Source organism: Sapajus apella, unplaced genomic scaffold (assembly GCF_009761245.1).
Source record: "Sapajus apella isolate SASKATOON/1434 unplaced genomic scaffold, GSC_monkey_1.0 scaffold17, whole genome shotgun sequence".
NCBI classification, from domain to species: Eukaryota; Metazoa; Chordata; class Mammalia; order Primates; family Cebidae; genus Sapajus; species Sapajus apella.
In genome coordinates this window covers 7,390,553-7,415,809 of record NW_022436957.1, presented here as the reverse complement: position 1 = coordinate 7,415,809, position 25,257 = coordinate 7,390,553, and the positions used below count along the sequence as shown (strand labels likewise).

Sequence of the window (25,257 nt, the reverse complement as noted above, 5' to 3'; positions counted from 1 at the left end):
ATAGTTGACAACTATGTCTTCCATTTTGCATGTTTTCTCTTTAATTTCTTGATTTTTTTCCTTTCCACTGCAAAAGCTTTTTAGCTTGATGTAATCTGATTTGTCAATTTTTGCTTTGGTCGCCTGCATTTTTGAGGTCTTGCTCAATAAATCTTTGCCTAGACCAGTGTCCTGAAGCATTTGCCCTGATGTTTTCTTCTAGTAGTTTCATACTTTTGGGTCATAGGTTTAAGTCTTTAATCCATTTTGATTTTATTTTTGCTTATAATGAGAGATGGGGGTCTAATTCATTCTTCTGCATATGGATATTCAGCTTTCTTAGCACCATTGTTGAAAAGACTGTCCTTTCCCCATTGTATGTTTTCGATGCCTTTGTGTAAGGTGAGTGGGCTATAAAGTGTGGATTTATTTCAGGGTTCTCTATTTTGTTCCATTGGTCTGTGTCTATTTTTATGCTGGTACCATGCTGGCAGTGTATTTTGCAGTATATTGTGAAGTCAAATATTGTGATGCCTCTAGATTTATACTTTTTGTTCAGGATTGCTTTGGTTATTCTGTTTTCCTTTGTGATTGCATACAAATTTTAGGATTTCCTATTTCTGTGAAGAATGTCATTGATATTTTGATAGGGATTGCATTGAATCTGTAGATCACTTTGGGTAAGATGGACATTTGTACAATATTAATTATTGCAATTTATGAACATAGGATATCCTTCCAATATTTTATGTCCTCCTCAATTTTTTAAAATCAGTGGTTCATAGTTTTTATTGCACAGATCTTTTACTTTTTTGGTTAAGTTTATTCCTAGGTATTTTTGGTAGTTATTGTAAATAGCTTTCTTGATTTCTTTGTTGAGATTGTTTGCTGTTGGCATCTAGAAATGCTACTGATTTTTGTATGTGGATTTTGTATACTACAACTTTACTGAATCTGTTTATTAACTCTAACAGTTTTTTTTTGTAGAATCTTTAGGATTTTTATTAAGCATCTTTAGGTTTTTCTAAATACATGATTATATTGTTTGCAAACAAGGACAATTTGACTTATTCCTTTCAAATTTAGATGCCTTTTATTTATTTGCCTCATCTCGTTGCTCTGGCTACGACATCCGGCACTATGTTGAATACAAGTGTGAAAGTGGGCATCCTTGTCTTTTTCCACATTTTATCTTTTGCAATTTTTATCAGCAAATGGGAAACGTAACATAGAACATAGTTCTTTGACTTATAAATAATAAGATTGTACTTAGGTTGCTGATAATTACTATGATTTTGTTCCACAATATTTATCGAATATTTACTACTAAAAACTTGGCATAGAGCCATGGAAAAATACAAAATGTTTTCTTGGGAACAGCAAAAATTCTAATCCATATACATATTTCAAGGTTAATATTTTATACTTGTGACTACTAGATCACTTATGCTAAACAGTATAGCTTAAAGATACTATAATGATAACCTTTTAGATTAACCAACACCTTTGATCAAGGATCAAGGAAATTTGATTTCCCTTAATCCCTATTTTTCCGATTAAGCAGTTGAAGTAATCAGTCATTTTTGTGACACAACAGGGTCCAGGTTACAATAGTTCTCCCCATTTTTGATGGTCTAGACCCTTGTCCTACCTATCTTTCCCCAACCCTCTGGTTTGGTAACTGTTTCTCTGAAGAGTCTTTCTGTTTCTTTGGTACATTTTTTTCTGTATATTATTGATTTATTTTAGTCATTTAAAATTTCTATTAAAGTCTCTAAATGCTTTTCCTTGCCCAAATTTATTTTTCATCTCTTTACTTGAAAGAAGAATTTTCTCTCATAGTGAAATTAAAAGCAATATATTAAAGTAGGGAGTCTGAGGTAAAATATGAAAGTGACCAAACTCAAGGGCATTTGGCATTTCTGAGAGTGAAGCACCTTAACTACCACAGCAATAGCACTTGTTTTTCATTGACAAGAAACACAAAATTGTTTTCTTTGTCTCATGCCTTTCCCTTGAATTCACCTATCTTTTTGCTGAAATAAATTCTTTCACAGTTCTTTAATGAAAGCCCATGGGTGTAAAACAGTCTTAATGTTTTATGTTTTGTAATATCATTGTTTTACCCTCAACATTGCATGATGGTTTCTCTGGGAATAAAATTCTATATTGACAGTTATTTTTCCTCATCACTTTAAAAGGCATTCCTCTAGGTTCTTCTATCCTCTGTTGATGATTATCAGAATTCTTCTATGTGTGTGATAGTAACTTCTTTACAGGTCAAATGTCTTTTGTCTCTGCTAAATTTTAAGATTGGTATTTTGAAGTTTGACTAAAACGTGTCTATGTGTAGGACTTATTTGATTTATGCTTCTGATTACTCATAGGGCACTTTCAACTGAGGATTTTCATTTTTTCTGATTCTGGAAAACTCTTGGATATTAGTGTTCAAATTCTGCTCTTCATTAAAAAAATCTCTAAATATAGGTTCTAAATTTCAAGTAAGCCTTTGAAGCTAGAGACTCTCAAACCATCTGCCATGATTCTTAAATGTTTCTTTACAAGTTTTTATTACTTTTTCTCTTTTTACTGGCTTCTGGGTAATTTTTTGGCATCAAAATCTAATTCACTAAAACACTTTCCAGCTGCCTCAAATCTAAAGATTATCCTATCCTTTGAATTTTTCATTTTAAAACACTATTTACCTGTTCTTATCTCCTTTCTGACTGATTTTGTGCCATAATTTGTTTGATTTTTATCAAACAAATTAATTTAATCTATCTTTCTGAATATTTTAAACATGCTTGTTTTGAAGTCTTTGTCAAGCTATTTTATAAAATTAATTTCATCACAGCAAACTCATATTCTGGATATTGATATATTGGCTGTCTTCTTCAGTATTATATTTTTTCAAATGTTTTAGAATTTTGATTCACAGGCTAATTTTGAGTGAATTTTCTGTTTGTGTTTTTCTGTCTTTTGCTTGCTGTTCATGTACTTTCATTCTCTCTCTCTCACTCACTTTCTCTCTCTGTATGAGCATCTTTTTGTGGCTGGCATTTTTCAGTTGATGTCCACCCATACCCCAGGACAAAACTACATTTTAGGTGATGGTTTAGAGCTCCTGCCATATAGTAAAATAATACAGAGCCAGTTTCCAGGCCAGTAGCAACTTGTTTCAGATCTTTGTCTATACAGAGGCTGTGTTGATGTTTCTTATGTCTGTAGTTTTTAGCTTTATATAAACCAGGATTTCTCAGTAGGGCACTGCTGACACTTTGGACCAGGTGATTCTTTGTTGCGTAGGGCCGTCCTTTGCATTATAGAATGTTTAGCAACATCCGCAATCTCTACTCACTAAATGCCAGTAGTGCCAACTTCCCTCCAGTTATGACAACCCAAAATGTCTCCAGACATTGGCCAAATGTCCTTTGGGGAACAAAGTCACCAACTCTATTGTCTGATAACCAGTGGTAAAACCTGTAAACCCTGGAGTCAATTGGCAATGTCTGATTTTAGCTTCCTTTATCAAGCAAAGGGTACCAAATCCAGTCCAGCTTTAATCCTAAAGCCTGGCTTCAGCCTTTCAGAGTAAGTAGAGGACCTTCCATCTCCCATGGGAGATAAATTTCAAAAAGGAGGAGTTTATGTCCTTTGCAGTGACAGGGATGAAGCTGGAAACCATCATTCCTAGCAAATGAACACAAGGAAAGAAAACCAAACACTGCAGGTTCTCACTCATAGGTGGGAGTTGAACAATGAGAACACATGGACACAGGGAGGGGAACATCACACACCAGGGCCTGTTGTGGGATGGGGGGATAGGGGAGGGATAGCAGGGAGGTGGGGAGCTAGGGCAGGGATAGCATTGGGAGAAATGCCTAATGTAGATGACGGGTTGATGGATGCAGCAAACCACCATGGCATGTGTATACCTATGTAACAAGGCTGCATGTTCTGTACATGTACCCCAGAACTTAAAGTATAATAAAAAAAATTCTCTGTTTCATTGCCTGATTTGGGGCTCAGTACCCTTCAGGCTGTGGCGTCAGCCACACTCACCATTTCTGGTCCCTGAGGGTATGTATCTTAATTTCTATTCTGTTGTTGTCCTTTTGGTATTCTTTTGTTACATTTCACTTATCACAACTGCATGTTTTGAGCAGCGGGGACACCATACAGCATGAACTTAAAATTTTCTTAACCAGAAGTCATAGAAAAAGGTTTTCCAAAAAATGTTTTTGTTTTTATAATTGCACTGCTTGGTAGTTCAACATCTTTAAATGCCTTATTACCTTACTGCCCTGACTTGATTATGCTTTTGCTTCTTCTTTATTTATTTGTGGTTAACAAAAACCTCCATAAACCTGCTTTAGTTTTAGCCGAATTCTATATTTGGAGTATTGATAAGACTAATAAAAACTAGATATTTTTGAATGATTTCTACGGACATCTCTATGACTGTGTATGATCTCATTGGAATTGAGCACAGACATTGCATTTGGGAAATTAAGACAATGAGGAGATTGTCCTACAAAGTCAGAGCAAAGGAAGGCTGTAGTTAGTTATAATGCAGAGTGACAGTGAAGACTGTGAGGGAGAGGAGGGCAGCAGGAGGCTTAGACCTTGCTGGAAAATCCTCAGGAATGAAGCGAAACGTAGCCAAGTTGGAACCTACTCCAGCCCTTTCCCTCCATGTTAAAGTTAGTTAAATCAATTCCAGTGCCTATTTATAGTTAAGCCTTGGTTTTGATTAATGATGTTGGAGAGAGATAGGAAAGGGGGGAGGAGGACTGTTAGGAGGAAGGGAGGAGGCAAAGTTGTTGAAGCTGATATGTTCATCTGTTATTTGGACCCTACTCTTCATCACATGCAGATTTCTGGCCAAATATGATAAAAATTATTTTTATTAGAGGGCAGTAATCTATGTCAACATTTTCACTGTATGCCAAGTGAAGAAATAAAATGCCTAAACACTGAATAAGCCATACGATAAATCACAGTGCCCTTTTTTATTGAGTCATCCAGCATGCATTGTCATGGACATAACCTAAGATTTAAATGTCTTTAGAAGTTACGCTTTTATATGTGAACAAAAATGAAATTGTTAAAACAAACCCACATTTGTGGTTAAGCATAGATTGTTTTTGACCTGCAAAGAGCTTTAGAGATACATAACTGGTCCAGCATTGAATATTGTCTGGAGAAAACCAAGATTTGAGAGTCCAAAGGACTTGCTTCAAGCTGCACAATACCTTGGTTGCAGAAAAGGGACTAGATCCCTTGTCTTCCCGCCAAACCAAAGATCCTGTTACTTCTGTCCAAAAGATAATCAATTTTAATTCTGGTAGCTAGCCATAAATACTTTTCTGGTTGACTTATTCTCTGCTTTTAACGTTGGAAATAGATTAAAGTTTATAGTTCTCATAAATTAGCTTCAGTTACTAAGGAGATTAGTGTATTATTAATCCCTCCTATTTTTTAACAAAAGTTTTACTAAAACCAACTTTCCTTGAAAAGTGATATTTTCTAAAGAATTAACTCTCTAGTTATGCACCCAAACACAGAGAATTGTGAATAGGGATTGTCTGAATTTAAAAAAAATTGCTTTCCTGGTAATCACAAATTTAAATATTATAGAAAGGTAGAGGGACTCACAGCGACTATGCTCCTACTTCCACTTAGGTGGCTGTGTAAAATGTCTTTTCCTTGATATATGTAATTGTTGTTTCTTCACAGTAATTTTATTTTATGTCAGAATCTCAGCAGCATGGGTTGGGTAATGACTATTCATTTGTTTATCTACAGGAAAATAGTATTGTGTATGAAGCAAGTTAATTATATGGGACAACTGATTTTTTTCATGGAGATAAAATATCCTTAATACTTTTTTATTATAGTTTAAGTTCTAGGGTACATGTGCAGAATGTTATATTGGTACACATGTTATATATTGTTATACCCATATATGTTATACCTATATAACAATATGTAACAAAATACAATTATATATTGTTATATAGGTACACATGTGCCATGGTGGTTTGATGCACCCATCAACCCTTCATCTACATTAGGTATTTCTCCTAATGCTATCCCTCCCCTAACCCTCCACCCCAACAGGCCCTGGTGTGTTATATTCCCCTCCCTGTGTCCATGTGTTCTCATTGTTCAACTCCCACTTATCAGTAAGAGGTGTTTGGTAGGACAACTGAATTTTTATTTCATAACTTTATCTTCTTTTTCTCTTTAGTGATTTCTCTTTGTGGCCCCATGCATATTGTGCACATTTTTTCTCTGGCACTGCTTCTATTATCATACTTCCTTCTTGCTTCCCTGCCTCCCTCTTTCCCTTAAAGACTCTTGTGATTATTGTGAAGCCCTAAGTAGTCAAAAGATAATTGAAAAATGGGATTACCTGGCAGGAACATAAATGGGTCTAGGGGAGCAAATATTTTGAGAAAAGGGGTAAACCACAAAAGGCTCACTGGCACCCACAGCATCCTGTTACAAGCATTCAGCTCATGGTCCACCTGCACTCAAGCGTTCTGTCTGCAAGCATTCAGCTCAAGCAGCACAACCTTATAAAACTCCCTTTCCAGCCCCTGACTCTTTGCAGATAGCAGACAGCCTTCTTTCTGCTGTCTGGAAATGTATCTCCCCTTTTCCTCTAAATAAAACTGCCTTTCTAAACTCATTACTATCTTGGTAAATTCCTTTACCATCCATACATTGGCCTCAGACAGTTGTTAACCATGACAATTACATTGAGTCTACCTAGATAATCCAGGATTATCCATCATCTGAAGGTCTTTAACTTAGTCACATCTTCAGAGTCCCTTTTGCCGTGTAAAGTAACACATGCAAAGGTTCAGTGGACATCTTTGGTGGGGGGTTATTTTCCCTATCACAAAAGTATATGAAATTGGGAGACTATTTTGCAATAGCCTGTACTTGTGCTACTTTGCATGATGAATATACTGTTTAAATTATACTGTTTAAACTACTTATTTTCTATAGCAGCAATCTCTATAGCACCAATGGTCATAGAAATACAATGTAAGCTACAAATACAAGCCACATCTGGAAATTCAAATTTTCTAGTAGCCACATTTAAAAAATAGGAGAAATTAATGTTAATTATATATTTTATTTAATTCAGTAAATCCAAAACATTATATCAACATGTAGTCAATATAAAAATATCAATGATATATTGGTATTCTTTATTTTATACTGTCTTCAAAATCCAGAATGTATTTTACACCTACATCACATCTCCACATGGATTAGACACATTTCATGTGCTCAATAGCTGCATGTGGCTCATGGCTCTTATATTGGGAAGCACAACTCTGTAGCCAAAGTTTTTATATCTCCACACCCATTTAACAGCCACACTGTCTACTCAAAGGAATTTTGCGTGATGGCTCAGACATTGAATAACACCAGGGTTTCTCAACACTGGCAGTATTGACATTCTAGACCAGGTAGTTTTTGGTTGTGGGAAGCTCCTTTGTATTGCGGAATGTTTAGCAGTATCTCTGGTCTCTACCACTAGATTCCAGTAGTAACCCTCCAGTTATGACAACCAAAAAATGTCTCCAAATATTGCCAAACATCCCTTGGGTGGCAAAATTGTGCCTAGCTGAGAACTACTAGGCTAGACATAGAAAGTGTGTTAATCTGTTTTGTGTTGCTATGAAGGAATGCCTGAGGCTTCGTAGTTTATTAAGAAAATGGGTTGGCCTGGCACAGTGGCTCATGCCTGTAATCCTAGCACTTTGGGAGGCTGAGGTGGGTGGATCACTTGAGATCAGGAGTTCAAAACCAGCCTGGCCAACATGGTAAAACCCCGTCTCTACTAAAAGTATAAAAAAATTTAGCCGGGTGTGGTGTTGGGCACCTGAGTCTGGAGCAGAAGAATTGCTTGAACCCGGGATGCAGAGGTTGCAGTGAGCCAAGATTGTACCACTGTACTCCAGCCTGGGCGACAGAGCAAGACTCTGTCTCTGAGAAAAAAAAAATAATAAAAGGAAAAAAAGAGTTTTATTTGGCTTATAGTTCTGCAGGCTGTACAAGAAGCATGGCACTGGCATCTCTTGGCTACTGGCAAGGACTTTTGTGCTGTGCCAAAACATGGTAGAGAGGGTCTAAGGAGAATCTGGCACATGTAAAAGGGGGCCAAACCCAGGGCATACTAACCATTTTTGCCAGAACTAATCTATTCCCTTGAGAACTAATCTGCTGTCACTAGAGTGAGAACAGCACCAAGCCATTCATGAGGAATCTTCTCCAATGACCCAAGCACCTCTCTCCAGGCATCTCCTCCAACACTTCTACCCTGTGGACCAAATTTCAACATGAGATTTGGTGTGGATAAACAAACTATACCCAAGCTGTAGCAGAACAGTTGAGTTTGAATTCTGTTCTCCATACATTACTCTGTGACCTTGAAAGAGGAGCCACTTTAAATTGTTAACATAGTTTTATCCTCTTTAAAATTAAGTGTTATCTAGGCTGCTTGAGCCTCAAAAGAGACAGTGTAGGTAAAACAGCTCTGTAAACTGTAGATACTCTGTAAGATAAACTCAGCATTGTTTTCATTTTATTTATGTTCAGCACTTGAGTTTAAGTATAGCTATTTCAGTACTGATGCATTTTCTCAAAATATTTGGCTTATTTTTTTAATGCCCTATTTATAACAATTGGACTACAGTGTAGACAAGATGTTTTAGGTGTTTTGTTTTCCTGTCTGTGGGTGCTCATGGGAGTACAGAAATAAGTAGAACTGGTTCTTTTCAATGGGTGGATCAAATTCGAAATAACTGGGAGTTGTTCTGTGGCCTTTTCAGCTCTCACAGGGTACACCTGCCTAAGGAACTTGCAAAGATATTCTGTAATTTACTTTGATTGACCCAACAATTATTGAACACTCATTCCTGTTAGGAATAGTGCCAGGTCCTGGGAGTAGAAAAAAGAATGAGGCAATGTTCTATCCCTCAGAATGCTTGCAAGAGTAGTAGGGGAAAAGGCATAGATGTTAATGGAAAGTATTTGGATGGAAGTGGTGCTTGGAAAAGGGTCAGGAGAATGCAAAGAGAAGGTTCAGTTTGCAAAACAACATTTATGGGAAGGTTAGAAAGGCCTGAGAAAGGTGCAGAATGAAAAAGTACATGGACTTGTTTGACATTTTGGGAAATGGAACATAGCATGAAGTAAAGAGAAAAAAAGGAGAAAATAGGAGAATAGCCTCCATAAGAAAGGTGGGTCCCTTTTTGCAAAGGCCAATTCTTGGGAGAAGAAGTAAGCTAGGAGTTCTTAGCAACTGGGAATGGGTTCCCCAGCAGTAAGAGTCTGTGGCAGCACCACAGCATCCGCTATAGGCTCTAACATGTCTCCACTTTTGTTTTCATCATTGCCCCCTCAAGGAAGCTTTTTAAAACATTTTTTGTCTAATGTCCCCAGCCCACACCCATGAAATTTAAATAGCACAGATATCCTATTTACCTATTTGTGTGGTGTATTTCTGTGCTTTATACATAAAAATAATACGTTTTCTTCACCTCTCCCAAGAATCGATTTTCACCTCATCAGTGGCGATATTGTGTGGTTGAGAATACATGTGCTACACTTGTCACTCATGAGTTGTGTTATTGGCTTTGGTGTCCTTGACTCATAAAGGCTTTAACAATCATTCTGTGTTTCAGAGTGATATGGTTTAGTTCTGTGTCCACACCCAAATCTCATGTTGAATTGTTAATCTCCAATGTTGGAGGAAGGGCCTGGTGGGAGGCGATTGGATCATGGGGGTGGATTTCCCCCTTGCTATTCTCATGATAGTGAGTGAGTTCTCATGAGATCTGGTTGTTTTAAAGTGTGTAGCAATTCCTCCTTGGTCCTCTCTCTCCTGCTTTAGCCATGTAGGATGTGCCTCCTTCCTCTTCGCCTTCCTCCATGACTGCAAGATTCCTGAGGCCTCCCCAGCCATGCTTCCTGTATGGCCTGTGGAACTGTGAGCTAATTAAACCTCTTTTCTTTATAGATTACCCAGTCTCAGGTAGTTCTTTATAGCAATGTGAAAAAAGACTAATATACAGGGACTGCACTGAAACAATCCCTTTCTCAACCATTGGGGGAGAAAGCTAGAGTAAGAGTTTCTGAGAGGCATAGGGGTGTGATCCTGCTTCTGTGCCACATGTCTGCCCAGCAGATCCTGTGGATAGGGTTGGGGTGGAGGTGGCTAGGTGGCCATGGAAAAGGTCCTGTCTACTGAATTTGCTATATAGGGAAGTGGGTGGTGCCTGCACATGGACCATATGTGTCAGTGTTCTGGGATCCCTAGATGTGGTGCCATGATGATCTTCAGACCAAAACCCTTCCTGGTTCATCCCAAGGGTTCTTGGCTTCATCTGGGGTTATTAGGAAAAGGTCCAGCTAAAGTAAATCTGTTTTGCTATTTTTCTTTGTGCATGTAACTCTCCCAGGAACTTCTGGGTAAGGGATAGAGAGTGAATACAGTGAGGATTTGGCCCAAAGCTATCAAACAGCACCAACCATTGAGTCTTCCTATGTGTATGATTCTATTTTCTCTTTTCCAGAGAATGACATCCTGGTCACAAACTACATGGTCAGAAGTATTATGGGACGGATGCTCAAAAGCTTTATAGTTGAATTATAGACAGGGAATTCCAAGGAAGAAATGCTATGAGAAACCTCCACATTTGTTGTTTATCATTTACTGTTAAAAAGCTGTGTCAGACCTTCCCAGAACTTTATTAGATAGGGCTCTGGTCACTAGTAATCTAAACTGATTGAACTAGCTAAAGGACATTTTGTGAAAGTATGTAAGAATGTCTGTGGGTATCAAAAGCAGGGATGGAGCCATATCTCAGAGAAGGCTGAAACCTACAGTTATAATTATACATGCATTATTCCAGAATCTCTCATTACCGTGCATTTCCTTTATTCATCTTTCTCTGTTCACCGTCCTTCTCAGGTTCTCAGTTTCCTTGGTGGCCAACAGGTAGCGTATCTTCAGAGGTTATATCAAATGAGCCCTGCTCCTCACGGAACCTGCTAACAGTTCTTCAGCCTTGCAGTCTCAATTCCCCAATGCAACAATGTGATTGACCCTGCTTGGGTCAGTTTAAAGCTCCAGTTTGGTCAGATGTAATGGAAAAAACATGGCTGCTGGGAGCCAACATCTGGAATAGGGATGCAATGAGTAGATTAGTAGATGGAAGCTCCCAGAGAAGATAATATCATATTGTTGGCTTCTGAAGCTATCTACTGCAGACAGTGATCACTGATTTTTCCAATCCAAATAAACCATTTAATTTCAAGAAACTATGGGCATTTTGGATAATGGAAACTTTAGTGTTTAAACCACGTTCTTTCCTTATTGTAAGTTTACAGCTAGTAGGTTTGGTTGGTTGGTACATAAACAAGGAGTGATAACTTGATTTGAGTCGACATTTTGGCTGTCTACCTCTTTCTTAATTCTTAACCAGAATTCTAATAACCTATTATGGATCCAAGGGGAGTGAGTGAGAATGTTTAAGGACCCGCTGGATCATAATGTCACTTACTGAAGAACCCTGGAGTTGCATCACTATGGATGCTGAGTTATTGTAGACCTCTCCTCTATCAGAACTGTTCTTTCCATCTTAGTCAGATCAGGTTGCTATATAGCAAATGCCTGTAGACTGGGTAGCTTATAAACAATAGAAATTTATTTATTATGGTTCTGGAGGCTGGATGTCCAAGATCAGGATGTCAGCATGGTTGGGATCTGGTGAGGGTCTACTTCCTAGTTCATAGATGGACAGCTGTCTTCTTGCTGTGCCCTCACATGGCAAAATGGGCAAATGAACTGTCTAGGGACTTCCAAAGGCTCCACCCCAAAATACTACCACATTGAGGATTAGGTTTTAACATGTAGATTTGAGGGATACACAAACATTCCATTTATAGTATCTCCCATCTCAAGTGACAGCTGTTTAGATAAGAAGTGGATACTTACCTGGCAGGGGAGATACCATGATCACAAAGGTGGTTTTCCCAGGGCGAGGCTTATCCATTGCACTCCGGATGTGCTGACCCCTGCAATTTCCCCAAATGTGGGAAACTCGACTGCATAATTCGTGGTAGTGGGGGACTGTGTTCATACTCTCCCCTGGTTTCTATTGAAAAAAAAAAAGAAAGGAAAAAAAAATAGGTAAGAAGTGGATACCTGACCCAAATGACAACCTGGCTTTCCTCTTCTGAAATTTAGAATTGACATTGGAAGACCTTAGGCAGTTTGGACATCTGCAATGTGCCAGAAGGTAGCAGTTGGGTGTACAGTATTTGACAAGAGAGAAGTTGTTGCTCACCTAAAATGTGCATTTCAGCTTTATGTTCAGCTACGTGCAGGCTAACAGACATGTGGAATTATGATGATTTTCACTTCTTCCTGAATCTAGCTATACATGTCTGTGAGATTGAGATCACATTATCACATTATCAGTGATCACACTAGGACGATTGAGCTAGTTTGAAGTGAATTTTTATTACTTACAACCAAGAATGTGTGTGTATCTCTGTATATTAAATCTTTTTAAAATTTATTTGATTGGTTGATTAGTCTCCATCTTTTCCAAAACAGGGTAAGTTCTTTGAGGGAATTTTTTTGTGTACTTTTCCATCCCCAGGGTGTATCACCCACTATGCTTTGCACATTACAGTCACTCAGTTGTCACTGTATGTCATCTGGTGCTCCTGAGCACTCAGTAATATGGGGTGAAAGAAAGGATGGTTATAACTTGGGGGAACTTCAGGGAAACTTGATGGAGTAAGAAGCCTTGAAGAATGAAAAACTTGTAAGTGGAAACGGAAGGGCAAGAAGTAAGACCGGCTATTGTAAAGAGGGGATTTACTGCTTGTTGGTGCAAATTGAAAAAAGTCATTGTGCACTTCCTTTGGATGGTTTTAAGAAGCTTTTTTTTTTTCTCAGCTGTGGAGTGAATGTTAGGCAGGGACATATAAATCATTAGATCTTCGCTAGATCCCAACTAGTGATTCATTCTTTGGAAAGATAAGCTTTAGCAACTACATCTTTTACCCTAATGGGAGTAATTCTGTTTGTTCCTCATCATGCACTAAGTCAAGGGAAAAGAATGCTGGATAACTTTTTCCCATTGTTGTGTTCACAAATGTATTTACACTCTATTTTAGCAAGCACATTATGCCCTAGCTTCTTGCCGTTTTTTTTTAAAGGTGCATTTCACTCCCCACAAGGTCTTATATTCTCTTGTAAAGTGTCTTTTATTATGGGTTATTTGTAATTGTTCCCTTCAATAGTTAGAAAAGTTATGTTTTAGAGCCCTAGCTGTAGAGCTCTTTCCTCTTTATGCCACAATATTATATGAAAACAATCTGATGAAAACTAATGCATATTTAGAATTAAAACCCAAACGTTGCACACAAATGTTTATGGTAGCCATACGTATAATAGACAAATAATAGAAACAACTCAAGTGTCTGTTGACTCACTTGTGAATGGATAAATAAAATATGGTACATCCATAATATGGAATATAATATGGCAATAAAAATGGAGTATTGGTATATGCTACAACATAGATGAGCTTTGAAAACATTATACTAAGTGAAAGAAGCCAGACACAAAAGACCACATATTCTGTGATCCCATTTATAGAAAATGTCCAGGACAGGCAAATCCATAGAGACAGAAAGTAGAATAGTGATTGCCAGGGCCTGAGGAGAGGTTGGAGGAGAGGATGGGGAATGACTGCTAACGGACATAGATGGTATTTCTTTGTGTGGTGATGAAATATTCTAAAATTAAGTGTGATAATGGTGGTACAACCCTGTAAATATACTAAAAACCTCTGAATTTTATACTTTAAATGTGTGAATTATATCATACATAAACTACACCTTCATAAATATGTTTACAAAGTAAGACATTTCTCTCTGTGTGTGTATATAATATAGGTTTCTGTGTGCATATATTTACACATATTTATGATGTTTCAGATTTTGTCAAGTGCAGCAAGCATCATTAGCACGGACACTTGTTCCATATGACCACTGGAGCAATTCAGAGTGCAAATAATAATCCAGGGCTCTGCCATTGGCTGTGTGAATTTGGATGGGTCATTTCATCTTTCTCAGCCTCGGTCCCTCACCTGAAAAATGGGGATAAGAAACCACATTTGCATGGTCCCTATAAGAATTAAATGGTATATGTGAGGTGAGGTGACTCAGTTATTAGGCACAGAAGAGCACAGTGCCTGCGACTGATAGTACTTCAAGGGCCCGTGAAAATGTTTTTATTTCTTTTAAACGCAGAAGAAAGAAAGATGTCCTTTTAGGCCCAATAAAAAGTTTATACATTTTTATGTATAAAAGTTTATACAAGTATTATACATTTATAATACTAATTTATTTGTCTTTCTACCAATGTGATCATATAATATATTCTGTAATTTGTTTTTTTACTGGAGGAAGAGAACCATGAAACCAAAGTGTCTCAGGCCCATGGAAGGCATCATGGGCACTTGAACATGGCAGCTCAATGACACAGGCTGGGTTTATCTTATTGCTCTGCAAATTCAACAAAAACCTACTCTAAAATCATACCAACAATTTTGCAACAGTGCAAGCAAAAATCATACCAGTAATTTAGCAACAGTGTAAGCAGACTGTGTTGAGCAGCTCACCTGCACACATCTGGAGGCATACACTTAGAGGAGAGGAGGAACACTGGGTTGGCCAGCCTGGGTTACTGGCAGGATCTTCCGTTTGGTAGTGCCTAGCCTCCTCTTCTAGGGCATCTTTGCCACCATTGCTCCCATTTGTTGAGTCCCTGTCATGGACCAGACACTTTAAAATCCCTTATCTCTGATCCTCACAGTCTCCTGTAAAGGTGAATAGTATTGTCCTGAATGTAGCAGATGCTGTTGATGTCCTTTCCACTTCCATTCTAACTGCCTCATATTCCCTGTAGCTTTACAGTGTGCAGTTTTTGGTATGCTGATAGGTTGCCACTGCAAGGTCCTGCCATTGTCTTCTTTGCCATTGCTGCCTTTCCTCCTTCTCTTCCTTCTTAAAGTCTGCCTGAGGGCTTCTTCTGGCATCCCAAGAGTTTGCTTTATTGTATATAGAGGCAAACTGAAAGTGTCAAGAGGGTTTGACACCTTAGAGAACATCCCTTAAGTAACAGTGGATAGAAGTAAGTAGAAAAATATCATAGCCCCCTCCCTTCTAGTGAGTGATTCTGAGGTATGTTCCTTGTGGTTTCTCAGAGAGTGCTTGACAAGATTGAGCCCCACCTGTCCATAGCAGGAACCGACTCATCTATGTACTTTTCACATTTTTTTCCTTCTTTTCACATGTCACTTCTTCCCTTGGGCCTCTTGAGATCACCTCCTACATGAACTCCCTGTACCCCATACTCCTCCAGGGCCTTCTTTTGGTGGAACTCAAAGTTAATGAGTTTGTAAATATAAAAACTAAGGCTAGGAAGAAGTTTGGGAACTTGTCCCAAGCCCACTTCTCCTAAACAATGGAGCCAGGTTTGCAACCTACATCTGTCTAGTTGTAGGGCATTCTGTCTTTCAGCCATTGCAGTAACTACTATTATAACCCAGGAGCTGTTTTCTTAATTATGATGGAATCTGACATTCCTGGTGCCCCATAGGTGTTCAGCCATACCTTACGTGGGTGTGTGTGTCTGTTTTCATACTGCTGATGAAGACATACCCAAGACTGGGAAGAAAAATAGATTTAATTGGACTTACATTTCCACATGGCTGGGGAGGCTTCAGAATCATGGTGGGAGGTAAAAGACACTTCTTACATGGCAACAGCAAGAGGAAATGAGGAAGATGCAAAAGCAGAACCCCCTGATAAAGCCATCAGATATCGTGAGACTTATTCACTACCACAAGAACAATATGGGGGAAACTGCCCCCATGATTCAAATTTTCTCCTATGGGGGGTCCCTCCTACAATATGTGGGAATTATGCGAGTATAATTCAAGATGAGATTTGGGTGGGGACACAGAGCCAATCCATATCAGTGGGCAGAGACCACCCAGCTAAAAGGACACAGAGTCATGATGTCTCATAGCTAGATTTGTCCAGCTTCAAAGCCTGGGTTTTTCTCCAAAGGCCTCATGCTTCTTCTTGGTGGTTATGATGGTGGTAATGATGATAATATTGATGATGGTAGTGACAGATTTGGTTGTCAGAGTTTACTGGGCATCTGTTTTGAGCCTGGAAATATGCAATGTACCATAACCATGTTTTCAGATTTAATACATTCCATAATCCAATTTTGCAGAAAAAAATATTTTGATATTTTGAACACTAAAATGTGCCAGAACCATCATTTTCTCATTGATGATATTGTTCTGTTACTTAAATTTATTTGTATTTGAAGGTAAAGTATCATTTCAGTCACTGCGCTCATACAATCCTGCCATGTTTGCAGGGTTACCTTAGGGTTACTTACTCTAAAGTTGTAGCTGTGAATTATCACTTTGTAAAACTGAAATATATTTATATAATGGTACTAAATGGGAGATTAATGAAAACCAGGCTTTATCTATTTTTGTCCAGTAAGGAAAAAACATTCTTAAATAATAATCTGCTGTATCCACAAGATATAATTGCATACAGATTGCAGACTTAATTCTTAAATTAGTGTTTTTGAAGCAAATACCCAAAGAAGAACCAAATATGATTATTTCCCCTTATTTTTCCTTATTTTTCACTGAAGCCTGTAGTATCAGATGTGCTGTTAGGCTTTTGCACTGCTTCACTCAAAACTTGTTGAAATAAGCCAGAAGATTATAAGTTATTTGTTGCCCCAGCTTTGCGGCTACAATCAAACATAAATTTAAAGTCAACTATAAGGTCACTGTCACAAGATATACTTTTATATATGCCCTAACTTAACAGTAACCAAGCAGCCAACAGTGAAAAGTTGATTACATTCCTTTATGGCTATTTTAAAAATACATATTTACAAAGGAAGATGGAGATTTTAAACCCTGAACATAACCTCAGATTCTCAGTTACTTTGTCTATAATTCTGTTAGCTTCATGAGTTTTTCCTCTGAGTAACTTAAACATCACCTGACCCATCTCTGAACACTAAATAATGGTGGAAATACCTTCTCAGCTTGCTTTTTATTAGGCAAAGAAGTATGGAATCAACTATTGTGCTGTAATCACTACCAGGGATCTGCCCTTTTATATCCATTTATTTCTGGAGCTGGCCTTTTCAAGGTATTTCAGACACAAAATGCTGCCTCTAGAGGAGCTTCATCATTTGTACATTGTCACTGCACAGCATCTCTTCGGACTTCTGTTGATATTATTGCTTGAGATGACAGACTATGATGAGAGAAACAAGGTTCTCTGTAAGGCAGCATTGACTTCAGGAAGAGATGAGAATTGTAAGTTGTCAAAATGCAAAAGGCAAAAAAGTGTAGTCTGCCAGCAATACGTTCATACAGATTATTATACACACTTCCTGTCTATAACAGCTAAGCACTCAAAGATTATAATGAAAATGCTTCCAGAATTTTTAATGGGAACTATGGATTAGTTCATGAGTTGGCAATTGTAAGAAAAAAATCCCACTTAATCAAATTAATACTGACTTACGCAGAAGGATTTGACCATCTTGTTATGAGAAATCAGAATAATGAAGGAAATAAGAAACTGGTTGGAGAGAATGAAGTATTGAATGAAGTGGTTTTGCAATGTGGAATTTGTAATCACTACATTTTGAGCAACATTTATGTTTTGCTAAGTGATCCTCCTAATGTATTTAAGCTTTTAAATTATTCCTTATATATATATGTTTCATTTGAAAGTGAAAGTGGTACGTAAATTAAACAATGACTAAACTTACTATTGGGTCCAAATAGAGTTTTGAGATTTTAAAGAGTAAAACTGAGCCTCAAGAGACCTAAAAGTAATTTAAGAAATGGTGTCCTCACACTAATAAGATGCTCCCACTGTACTTTCCCCTATTTATTCCCTGGACTATGTCTAAGGGAGATCCTGGCCATTGATTTCATTTTCACTTTAATGATGTGACCGCATCAGGATCCATTCATTCACTCTCACAGGTTTCATTGATCCTGTTTGCTACAAGGACTGCTAAGACCCTTGGATCTGCATGAACAAACCTTGCCTTCGGAGAGATCATAAAGCATGTGCACATTATAAATAAGTGGAAACTGCAACAAGAGCACCTTCCTGGGATTCTCAGAAGCAGATAACACAGCAAAGAATTTAATGTAAATGCAAGACAACCCTAGGAGAACCATTACAAGGAATTCCATTAAGTGTAGCAGCTTTATCTTGGCAAATCTTTATTAATTCTCTCAGTTCATTTGTATTACTTGGATAAAGCTAAGCCACTTCCTATCTAGTCCAGTGGGTGTCACATTCAAACCAACACAAATTCAGTAAACTCCTTGAAAGTTGAAAAGCAATTTAAATATTTGTTGCTATCTTCTTTACAGTAAAATTAAGTTGCATAACACTGAAAATCATCCTGAAAATCGTCAAGAATCTAAACTCCCAAATCCTATTTGCCACAGCGAACTTCCTTTGCATAATTTTTTTCTTTCTTTTCTTCCCTCCCTTCTCTTCCTTTTCTATTCTCTACTCAGCTTCCTCTCTCTCAGCACTCCATGTCCTACAACTTATTTTCTGGATCTATTATTTTCTCCCTGGGATGGGGTTGCTCTTGGCTCTCGTATAGCTCATACTCTCTTCTCTGGACATTTTTTCAGTTCGCCTTTTATCCATTACCCAGATAATACGAATGAAGGGCAGACCCTGTATACTCTCCATAAAAAAAGACTCCATATTTTTGGAGGGTTGATGGGAGGCTGTGAATATTCAATTGTTGTTATTATGATTTTCCTCTGTCACATCAGTTTCATGGAGTGTTTCTGGGAAAAATAATCATATTTCTTAGCCCTCTTGGGATATCCAGATTAGAGGAAAAGCTCTTGAAATTCAAAATTCCAATGAGACATTTAAGAGAAAGCATCAGGCACCCAAATGCCTACATACTTGCCTTCCTCATATGGCAGTAGAATCTGAACAGTATCCTTATTATTTGGGAGAATATCCGGAGAGCTCTTGTACAAGTAACACAGACTGGTTAGCTGCCACGCCCACTGCCATTCACCCTGTTCTTCTTCTTCTGCCCCATCTCCAAAGCTTCTTCTCCAACACCTGCCCTGTAGCAGAATACCAGTGTCTCTATCACCAGGAACTCCCAAATTCCCAGTCCTCCATATGCCAACTTGCTGCTGGCTTCCATGTAGAAGTGAGGAAGAGTGGACAGCTCCCAAGCTCTGAGTCAGGCTTTGTCATTTTGACCTGAAGCTTGGGTACTGAGTCTATCCTGGAAATTTAACAGTCTTAACCAGAGAACTCAAACCCAAATTTAGGAAACAAATGGAGAATATTGCATCCATTCTCTTCCTCCTTTCTCCTTCCTCCTGTCCCTTGTGTACAATCACCAACTCTATCTCCTCCCTCTCTTACTCAGCATGGCTTCCCAAACAGATCAGTGGATACCAACTGTCGTGGATTCTGTAAGGCTCCATCCAGGCCTCTCTTCAGGAACAGCTCATTCAATCCCAGCTTCTGGGAATGGTGTGTACTGAAGGCTCACAGCTGTGCCTCTGACCAGAATTGTCCTTGGCCCCAGGGAACAGGCTGTCCAAAGATTATACTTCCTCTGAAAGGGCAATCCAGTACCATTGACTGGCTGATTTAGGGATGTGAAGGCCTGGCTTCCTTGCCTCTGAAGGGCCACCGCAGCTCCAGAGCTCCTTGTTGGGTGAGCTGAGGCCTCCATTGCAATTGTATTACAGGCCAACTCTTCTTTCTGCCCAATCCTTCCTTGCTCACTTTCTCATAGGTTTATCTGTTTAGATGATTTTCAAATAAACCTTTTGCATGAAACTCCCTGACTCAGTCTTTTTCTAGAGAACCTAATCTAAGACCCCACAAATACTTTTATTTGGAGAGGGTGGAGCTTGGGAGACGCCCCAGACAGGCTGGGTTTCCGCCCAGTTACACAATAAATAGCAACTATTTATGCAGGAAGTATGTGGATTCCATGTGGACACTGGGAATTTCTAGATATTTGTAGAACTCGGCCTCCCAATTCACTCATGAAACTTGAGCCACTTTGTGACTTATGTGGCAGTTTCCCACTGTTGATAAACTCAGTGACTAAGTCACTCATGTCTACCATCTACACAAAACTTTTCCTCATTAAAATGTTTTTGGGGTGTTTGATCTGTGCCCTTTAATGAGTCAAAATGATGGGATTCTTGTACAGTGTGATAGCTTGGTTGTGTTTTTAGTGCTTCATTCTCTCCTAGGCATTATGATATTCCAGTACGCTAGAGTGGGTTGAGTATATTTTTGCACCAATAATTGATGTTGGGGGCCATATGGCTCGTTTTAGCCAGTGGAATGCTACTAGCGATGATGCAAGTGGAGGTCTTAACATATGCTTACATGGTTAGGCTTGTCCTCTGGTCTCCCAATATTGCTGTGATTAGAGTGTGCTCCAGGTACTTATTATTCTTTCATCCTGGGCTTCACGAAACAGACGAGCCTGAGCCAAACCAAGCTGACTGCAGTCTGAAACAGAGCCACTGAATGGGACTGCGTGATACTTGTTACTGCTGGACACAGAGCTATAATTCAACAATTTGGGGTAGCACTTTTGATAGCTTCACCCATAAAATTTTCTGAATTTTTCCTTTCCATTTTGTTGTATTATACTCTTTTGTCTTGTCAAATCAGAGACATTATGCATACAGACCATAAAAGTGAACCTTTAAGATTTTGTTCTTTATGTGTAAACCTCAGTCTTCTCTACACCATAATCCTGTTTTCTTCTTTAAGTATAATATGATTTTACATAAAGAAGTAAAATCATAAATTTTTCTTGATAAACTGTATTCTGATGCAGTTTTTTTAATAAACTGTATTCTGACATATAATCTCATCCCCCTTTTTCTTGATAAACTATATTCTGACATATAATCTCATCCCTCTTTCCTGAGTATATGGATAAGGTAAAAGCTTCCTATTAGTAAATCACAAATAATATCTCATATCAGAGTCACAGAACCCACAGACCCCTTGATGTCTCAAATCTGATGTACTTAAAGCATCCCCCTCTATACATTCATATACACAAATGAGGTCTGTAAACATCACACATACACACCCACCCATGCATCTGTAAGTCAAAGCAGCAATAGACTGAGGGTAAAACACATTCTAGAGCATTATTTTGTACCTTGTTTTGTGTGAGAAGCAAAACAGTTTTCACATTGAAGCTCTGTCCATTAAAAAAAAAAGCCATTATAAAAACAGGACTGAAGTGCTCACATCTGTAGATTCTCTTCATCAGTGTAGCTTTTGCTATTTCTCAGGATACAGATACTCTCAGTGGATTAAGTGGCCTGAAAATCGATTTGGGAATTTCAGTTTCTGCTCAGGGCTTAAATGCTGCTTGAGAGCCACTACCAGCGGGATGGAATGAGCAACCTTAGTGCTACTTTCCAGGGCAGAAATTCCACTCTTCTTTTCAGAGCCAAGATCATGTTCATGACCATTTCTGGAGCACATAGCCTCAATCAGGACCATGCTGATGAAAATGTATATCACAATCTGCATGACAAGGGGAGAAATGCCAGATGTAGGTGATGGGGAGGAAGGCAGCAAATCACACTGCCACGTGTGTTCCTATGCAACAATTTTGCATGTTCTTCACATGTACCCCAAAATGTAAAATGCAATAAAATAAATAAATGGGGAAAAAAAATAAATTTAAAAAATACAAAAACAAACAAACAAACAAACAAACAAAAAAAAGTCAGGTGGGCCAGTTTAGTGGTTTTCAGTCTTTAGTGATTTTTTTAATGTCCTGTCACTCAGACACTTCCGGTGTTCTGGGCAGCGTATGAGTCCATAATCACTCAAGTGAGTTGAGCTCACTTCCTCAGTGGGGATCCTAATGCTAATGCTTGCATGTAAGTGCCCTGATTTCCAGTGTCTTCCAGTGTCAATTGGGGATAATGGTAATTGACCACATAGAGGTTTAGTAAAGTGCTCCAGCGTGGGTCTGTCAGATAAGCACACCTTTAGGTTGTGGACAGTTGGCAGTGCCACATTAGCACCCCTTTTCTCAACTGGACAATACCCACCGTGTGAGTTGGTATGGGAAGCATATCCCTACCTCCTTCTGCAAGAGGTTGAGGGGGAAGATAATCAATCCCTCTCCCATCCCCAGCTGGGCAGAGCAAGGGTTCATGACATAGACTCAACCAATCAGTTATTCCTTCCTGAGCTTGTAGCCTGGAGGTGAGTGGCAGGCAGGGCAGTGTGGTCACTAGCCACTGGGTCCCATGACAGTGGCACTGCACAGGCACTGAGGCAGTGTCAGGTATCCAGGAGAGACACTTTTGTCATGTAGCTTCCCTTGATTCCTGTGCTTTTTCCAAGCCTGAATCTTCAGAAAATGCTAATATTCTTTCAATATATTGTAATATACCTCTTTGCTTTTTAAGTTAGATGTAGATTTCTGTTGCTTGCAACCAAGAATCCTGGCAGATACCCAGACATATGTTTTGTTTGATAAACTTTAAAGCATTTTACTGATGGGAGGTATTGCTTTTTTTATTAAGATGTGTCGCAATCTAAGGAACGAGTTATATATATTTACAAAGTATCAAAATAAGACTTAATTATCAGTTACATTTTACTATCTAGTGGTAGGGAATATTTGTGCTGTCCACAGTTATGATATAAATATCCCTAGTTCTTTTTTAGTCTTTAATCAACTCTTGAACTCACTACAGTTTTGCTAAGCAACCCCCTCTCACCTCAACACACACACCACCACCATGACCAGTAAAACTGCACTGTAATCATAGGTTCTTTCAGGCTCTGTCTTCCTTTTTTTTTTTTTTTTTTTTTGTACTTACTGGCCATTTGTTCTTCGCTTCTTTCAAGTGTTTTGTTTGCTCTGGTTGTCCTTCAGATATTGGAGTTACTCAGAGTTTTTCTGTTCTCAATGTTCATGCTCTCCCTGAGCATGTTCTTAGCCACCGTGGTTTCTGCCAACATTGACGATTGGTTGTGCTGTAAGCTTCAAGAAGGAAAGGACTTCTTACTTCATATTCACAACTGCATGTCTCTAGAGATTGACACATTGGCTGGCACAGGCACATAATAGACATTTGTTTAAAAATCTCTGTTGAATTAGTTTTATCTCATATTGTATGCTATGAAACATTTGTCTTCAGCATGGACTGCTTCTGGGTACCCTACCAGTAATGTCCATAGCGTGCTTTTATTTGGATACTCAATAGGCCTCAAACTAAAATATGTTAAAAACTAACTCGTGATGCTCACTCTGAGGCATAAATAAATGGTCTGTTCCTCTGTGTCCCTGGTACTGTGAATGGTGCAGCCATCTGGTGTCTGGAGGCAGACATCTGAGAATCTCCCTCTTTTTGTGATTATTTACCCTGCCCCCATTCCCCACATCGTCTTGATTCCGTTCCCTCTCTCCAGCTCTACCTTCTTTGCCTACCACTAGGCATGCATCACTGCTCTTTTGGATAAGTTAACCAGTCTCCCACCTAATAGGCTTCCCTTCATAATGGCACCTTTCCCACACAATGCTGCTGTGACTCTCTCACACCTCTCTCCCAAGCCCCACTGGCTTCTACTAGTCCTTCAGAATTTATCCCAATCTGTCACTGGGAATTGCTTGCTGATACCCTCCTTCCTGGTTTGTGCTTCTCTGTGCTTAACATTCACTGTTCCTGTATGGTTTGACTGTTAACTTCCATCTACCAGCCCATGTCATCCTCTGGACATGCCTCTGTGGATGCTGCAGTCTTTCTAGCCTCTGCATGGTGAAGGCTGGAAATGCCAAGCAGTCACATCTGCCAGGATCAACCCTCAGCACATGTCCAGTGGGCATTGGTACATAAATACCACTAGCTTCCTTAGCTTTGCTAGGAAATCTCTGAGACGTGTTCCACCCTGGCTTGCAAACGTCCCTAGTAGAACTGAACCCCAGTTGCCCATAATGGTAAGCTGTGCTACTGGCTTCCTTCCCTTGCCAATCTCACTTCACACTCTTCTACTAGTGTTTCCTGGAAACATCAGCAAAATAAGCTTCATACACTCATATGCTTGCCCACTGGGCTCAATCCTGCCAGAAGACTTTGGGAGATAGTATAAAATACCTCTCAGAGTTATCCCAATTGGAGACCAGGGAGGTTGATGTATTTGCCCACCAATACTTCAGTTGTCATTGGTAAGGGCTGCTTCCAAGGGCATGAACTTTCTGGTACTTCCACTTAGCCCTGCACAGGAGGTCTTGCTCCTTGAGCCAGAAGAAAAGCCCTCAGGCAGAGATTTACAGGTATTCCCAGTAGGCAGGCTTCAACAAGCAGAGGTGGCGGTCAAGGGTGGGGCATCAATAATATCTGCTCTACAAGTTTAAATTTTATAAAAGACTTTGTTATTCTGCTGCAATGCTGCGATTTTCCCTATTTGTTTCTGGGCTTGGAGCTTATGAAATAGGATGCAAGAGTGTTTCTTCCCCAACATTCAACACTGAGAGCATCTGGTCCTTGGAAGTCTGGTTAATCTGGTGTGTTACCATCCAGATATACTCTGGGATTCTTATTTAGTCAAAATTGCAACTGTCCTTCTGGATACTGTTTTCCTTTGGCTTACCCTGGATTCCCAGGAATTCATGTATGGGCAGCATGCTGTGCCTGTGTTCTGGTCGAATGGCTTTTGAAAGTGGTGCATGGTATCTTGGCTATTACTGCAGAACCACCCACCTATGAGAAAGTTTCCAGAAAAAAAAGCTTTCCTAGAGCATAGGGTATTATATCACTGAAAGCCCAAACTTATTACAAATAGACACCTCTGTTCCATTTACTCTCTGCATTCTTTATTTTGTACAAGTAGAAACATTTGTTTTGAAACTACACATTTCATTGTTCTGCTGTGTTTTCTTTTTATGTATGTTCTTAAGGTGTACAACTTTATGATTTGGTATACATTGTGAAATAATCACTACAGTTAAGTTTATGGTCATATCCATACCTCACATAGTTACCGGGTTTGTGTGTGTGTGTGTGTGTGTGTGTGTGTGTGTGTGTGTGTGTGTGT

At 38.9% G+C, this 25,257-nt stretch overlaps 1 protein-coding gene and 1 non-coding gene across 2 annotated transcripts in view; both read left to right on the top strand.

Moving 5' to 3' along the window:
- Positions 1 to 25,257, top strand: part of ARHGAP6 (Rho GTPase activating protein 6) — a 539,651-nt gene that overhangs the window by 39,806 nt on the left and 474,588 nt on the right. The gene's annotated exons all lie outside the window — the stretch shown is intronic.
- LOC116556822 lies at positions 11,997 to 12,160 on the top strand. The gene has a single exon (XR_004271179.1). It is a non-coding gene; the product is annotated as a U1 spliceosomal RNA (small nuclear RNA).